The sequence below is a fragment of the Agrilus planipennis genome, unplaced genomic scaffold (assembly GCF_000699045.2).
Source record: "Agrilus planipennis isolate EAB-ADULT unplaced genomic scaffold, Apla_2.0 scaffold127, whole genome shotgun sequence".
Classification (NCBI taxonomy): Eukaryota; Metazoa; Arthropoda; class Insecta; order Coleoptera; family Buprestidae; genus Agrilus; species Agrilus planipennis.
Window position 1 is genome coordinate 432,487 of NW_020442450.1, and position 6,152 is coordinate 438,638.

The 6,152-nt window shown below is 34.4% G+C and overlaps 1 long non-coding RNA gene across 1 annotated transcript in view; it reads right to left on the reverse strand.

Moving 5' to 3' along the window:
- The window catches only part of LOC108736486, a 14,920-nt gene extending 9,879 nt beyond the window's left edge, over window positions 1–5,041 (reverse strand). Inside the window, exon 1 of the long non-coding RNA XR_001937730.1 lies at window positions 4,977–5,041. This is a non-coding gene — a long non-coding RNA (uncharacterized LOC108736486). The remainder of the gene's footprint in view (window positions 1–4,976) is intronic.
- Between the last annotated feature and the right edge of the window lie 1,111 nt (window positions 5,042–6,152).

The following is a 6,152-nucleotide window of genomic DNA, read 5'->3' on the forward strand; positions in this document are numbered from 1 at the left end:
CAACACGAAGGGATGTTACCTGCCGAGGAAAAACCTACATACTAGCATGATAACGTTCTTTTGTTGCAGGCACGTTCTTCTAAATTTAACACTGCGTATAACAAAAATGTTTATAGCGCTGTGAGAAAAAAGAAAAAAAAAATATTCGCGAATAAAAAAATGTCTTCGTGATATTGTCTGAGAGGGTAAGAATAAAATAAATTTTGAATGCATGAAAATTATCGTACAATCTGCGTACGATAATAATACGATATCGTACATCGTACGTAGACATGAAATTATCGTATGTGTACGATAATTATCGTACGGTTCCGAACACTGACAACAGCTGAGCACGTGAGGACAGCACACGCCGCTGGGACTCTAGCGGACTCCCCACTCTCCGCGCACCTGAACACTATATCCATCTAATACAACCGTTGCCCTCTCCACGCGATATACCGTCTACCCCCTTCCACGCGGCCGTAATGCTTTTTCGTGACAGAAAAAACCGTAATACTCCGCATCTATAAAGAAGTTTCACTTCAAAAAAGATACATTGATCTGATCGGTACAACAACGCACACTTCACTCCCCAATTATCAAACTTATCAAATTTGTAAAATATACTGTATGAAGTATGCCGATATAATTGTGTAAATAAAGTTATTTAGTATTGTTACAATTATTGGACTATCATTGTCAATTCAAGAAATCTATAATCAAACGCAAACCTAACAAAAGGAAAACACCTATATTCCGATAATTCTTAATACAGGAATACAAAACACTGGCAATTGGGGAGTGAAGCGTGCGTTGACGTGCCGATCAAATTAATCTTTTTTTTTAAGGGTAATGTTTTTTATCCCACAATTTGTTCTCTCATTTGAGAACCCAGAAGGGGTGTGACAGAGATAGGCGAAATCAAATTTAGCGGGTAGTAGGCGGAGAGAGTTTGATACTGTTGTTAGAAAAAAAATAGGAAAGACGATATTAGAAAAGGACAGATACAAGCAAAAGTTATAGTAAGAAAAATTGACGTTCATCGAAGGGCATGAAAAGAGCAATAAAGCAATACATAAGGACTTTCGAAATGATTAGATATGAAATTTATGAGTAGCGGAATTAGAGACGACAGTTAACGAACGACGTTCGAAGTTTCTCTTTTGAAAAAAAATACTCAAAATTTAGTTTTACACTTTATTACGAAAAAACTTCAAAATTAGTACAGTTATCTGTTATGGATAACAAACTTGCCGTTCGCGAATAAGTATAACAGCGGTATGACATGCACGTGAACTGCGATACATAATTACTGCGGAAATTGCACATTATTGGGAATAAATTGTCGGTATGGGAATATGCTGATTGCTATCCATTCACATCGTTAACTCAACATGGCCATAAAAGAAAGGTTTCCAAAAGTGTTGTAAATGATCGTGACGGAAAGGGATAATTTGCCACGAAAAATTAATGATAGTAATAGGTGTAAATTCGTTTTTTTTGGACTTTTAGTTGTTCATGTAACAACCTTATGAAGTACTTTAATTAGTTATTCCAGGCGAATTAGCTGAAAAATCACCATTTTGTTTGAAAAACTTTGGACTAAACCTGATTTTTGCATGTAAATTAGTAAAAAATTAGGTAGATCATTAATAAACTTGTGCGCTCGCTCACAAGTATGAGGACTTTTGTTTATAAACAATGAAAGGTCGTTTTTTTTCGATGTTTTTGAAGTGAAACTTCTTTACGCACGGTAGGGTAAGTTCGTTTAATGCGAGATGCTATGTAACGAAATCATGCAACGCATTTTCCCCGCTGTCTGTCCCTATGTATGCTTAGATTTTTAAAACTACGGATTTTAATGCGTTTTTTTTTTTTAATAGAGTAATTCAAGAGGAAGGTTTATATGTATAATACATACATAATATAGTAGAGAAATGCTGATAATTTTAGAGGTTTGTAATGTGATGTAAATAAACAAATTTTTTGCGCTTACATTGCAAACGCTGGCTGAACCCTACGAGATAGATCAAAATAATGTACTACAGTATTGTTCACCTTAAAAAGGCCTACAAAAAAGTCCACGATGGTATATGTCTATCTGTTAGGGATAACCCACAATAACCATTTTTTATCCCTTACTTTTTACGAGAAATAATGGCTTATTTACGAAGCGATTTTAAGCAATACTGCATTAATCCTTATCCAATTAAGTACTTTTAAATACATTGTGCATTTAATATAAATCAATATGGCCCTTTACAGCATGTAATTTAATTTAATATTTTCGAATATATTACAGACTTAAAATGCAGGTACTATAGTATACTTACTATAAGCATTGCACCCGTGCGAAGAATAGTGTACAAATAATACCATTAAACCAATTCCTTAATCCCTATCCCGGTATGTTTGTGTGTTTGAAGAAGTTTCACTTCAGTAGCGTGTTGTATAATTACACGTTGTATTTTTTTTTACAAGTGCTTGTTCTTANGTGTAAAATTTAAATTCATAGTGTACAAATAATACCATTAAACCAATTCCTTAATCCCTATCCCGGTATGTTTGTGTGTTTGAAGAAGTTTCACTTCAGTAGCGTGTTGTATAATTACACGCTGTATTTTTTTTTCGTTTCTTTTCTATTGGCGGTCACATGTGACGTATAGACAAATGCATCCCGGCCGAGAGAAGAGCCAAAGGAAGGTAGCGTCTGCAACAGAGCGTTATATAAGATTTTGATAGCCTCTTACTAAGACCGAGCGGCAGAACCTAGAGGTTTAGTCCATTGCTTAGCATCCGGGAGGACGCCGGTTCAATTCCGGATCCGTCTGCCTTGGTCCAAGTTTTTCTGTGATTTCCTTGGATCACTTAGGCAAATGCTGAGGCAGTAATATTCCACAAATAATCTTTCATTCTCTTCTGTCTTCATTTCGTCCGTCTCATCTTTTTCACCCGAACCACCACCCACCCATTACCACGATTCCTGAAAGGAGACTGAAGAGGGCCTTCTACCCTACCTTCCGGCGTAATATGGAGGGACTACCCGCCCACCAGCATTAGTGGCTGGTAGGAATGAAACACCCAAAAGTTTTTTTTTTCTGCTAAGAGAAACTGGCAGTGATAAGTTCGGTCATCATATACAGATTGAGCGTGTCTCAATCCCTTGCCCACAGGAGCTGAGTAAACGGCAAGGTAGACCATCTTATTATTATAATTCCATAAATATTTCAACATTCATTAATACCAATATTATTTCATCTACCTAATGGAAATATTTAAGAGATGCATGACTAAAAATTGCATAAAAACCGGATTGTTAACATCGATTAATACGGCGTGTCTATATCCATAAAGTGATATGATCAAATACTAATGTGAAATGTAGGAGGTATCTCGGATTCCGCTAAATATGCTATTGCCAATATTGGATGCTGTTGCTGCTCTTCGATAGTTAATTTATTGGAATACCCTGTATAGGAGTAACCACCACGTTCATCCTTTATATAGCAATTTATTTATGACATTTCTGATGTAATGACTAAGTGAATTATAACTTGTACTTTATGAAAGTTAATAATCGTTAATAATATATCTCATATCAATATCGATCTACGTTTTCATACCTTATTTACTTAAGTTACGTTAGCTCAAATAACCGGAAATATAAAGAGATAGTAATTATTTACTAATGCAGGTTCGTTTCTCAAAATGGTCAAGGTAACTGGATCGCTCAATATTTCTCGTAAATAAGAAAAGCATGCAGATAATATTGAACAGACAATAGTTGCACAACAAACTATAATGCTGTTAAACGATTTGATGGTTTCTTGCAATCGAATTTTAAAAATAGAGGCATAATTTCACATTCTGTTTAAAAATAAATCTTCAATGCGTTAGTGATTATTTTTAGGGAGTGTCGTATCTAGTTCAACGCAAAAACCATTACAGATGTTTGTAGCATTGATAAGATATACTAGATAAGACTTTAGCGAGTCATTCAAAAATTAAATACACGTAATAAAATAGTTCTCGTTGACTAAACATTTACAATGTGAAAATTGCTTAAAAATACAAAAACCTATTACTAAAACATGTAAAGGTAAATATTACAGTGATAACAGATTGTCTATCATTTTTTTCAAGTTGACTCGTTTTAGTGTATGTGAGTAGTTGGTGAATTTAAACGATGAATCGATCAATGCAGCTGATAGTACTTGGAACATTTTGGTGCTTCATCCATGGCGCCTATTGTATACCTTTTAATAATGAAATATCAGCAATTTCTGTTGTTGGAAGTTACCCAGGAAGTAACAGTTTTGTGATTAATTCAACGACAGAGTACATTGTTTCTTATAGTACATATGCGGTAAGGTTCGCAAAAAAAACATATTTTTCCTACAATATGTTCAAAATGAAACACTTTGTTATTAAATAGATGAAAATAACTAGACAAAAAAGAGTATACATATATAGCTTACATTTTTAATGAAAAGAATGAAAAATAGTACATTTATTTTGATGCTGAATGCAGACATAGAAAAGGAAATACCATCTATTAGAATACTGTTAATTTATAAGTTTTGCATTAAATATCTGTAAAAATGGCAGAAGTCATAAAATATATCAGTTTGATAAGCGCTTAAACCATCAATCTAAAAACNTATAATATTCAAGCTAAACCATTGCAATCAACAAGTACTTGTAAATTTAACTAATCAATCCATTGTGTAACTATTGTCAATTAATAATTAATTAGTCAAATGTACTTTATCGTAAAACTCTCAACCGGGCAGAAGAGGATACAATCTCATAAGAACGAGCTCTCAATCAGACGATAACCCTGTACTCTAAAATTGATTTTAAATTGATAAACAGACAATATCTCTGCCTCGTGTTCGCAAAAACTCGTGGATACTAGAAAAACATCAAAAGTGTACTAAAAAGTCCCGTAATTAAAACAACGGTGTTGTTTATATTCCTATACTACTAATTACCGGAATAATACTGTTTGTTTTTCGTTAAGTTTAAGTTTGATTATTTATCTATCTCCACCTACTACCCCCACAATTTAACTTCGCTTATCTCGGCCACACCTTTTTCCATTTCTGGCTTCTCAAATGTGAGAACAAATTGTGTGCTAAAAAAGAGAAAAAGAGTTATCATTAAAAAAACGAAATGTGTTTTGGGACACATAGCAGAAGTGAAACTTCAACGGACAAGTCCAAGTACTTATCCAATTTAAAAACCGGACAAAAATTTTACTTGAAGTTTTACGGGCAGGTTTTCAAATTGGACAAGTACGTTAACAATCTGCCCGTAAAACTTGAAGCAAAAATTTTGTTACGATTCGTTTTTCTACTTGTCCGTAGCCATTCGTTTTCCCGCTTGTCCGTTGAAGTTTCACTTCTACTATGTGTCCCAGCACACATTTCGTTTTCACGGGTGTACTGCAAATTATGATTTGGTTTTTTACACAGACCGCAAATAGAGGCAATGATGCCCAGCCACGTGGAGAACATAGGTAAGAAAACAACAGCCAGTGTTCACAACCTGAAGCGAGGAAACTATCGTACCTGTAGCGTAGAATTATCGTACATGGAGCAAAATTATCGTACTTTTCAAAATAATCACTATAATTAGTAAATTACTCGTATTAATCGTGTAAAAAGACAGATCTGAACTACACCCACCCTTTAAATTAAAAATCAATAATAGAAAAATACTTAAATATAACAAGATATAGGGGGTGGAGGTATGTTAGTGGGGTGTTTTTGACCTTAGGCTATGGTTAGTGGCTACATGACTACAATCACAAAATTGTGGATGGGAAGACCATCGACCCATCTGGTGACCAACACGAAGGGATGTTACCTGCCGAGGAAAAACCTACATACTAGTATGATAACGTTCTTTTGCAGGCACGTTCTTCTAAATTTAACACTGCGTATAACAAAAATGTTTATAGCGCTGTGAGAAAAAAGAAAAAAAAATATTCGCGAATAAAAAAATGTCTTCGTGATATTGTCTGAGAGGGTAAGAATAAAATAAATTTTGAATGCATGAAAATTATCGTACAATCTGCGTACGATAATAATACGATATCGTACATCGTACGTAGACATGAAATTATCGTATGTGTACGATAATTATCGTACGGTTCCGAACACTGC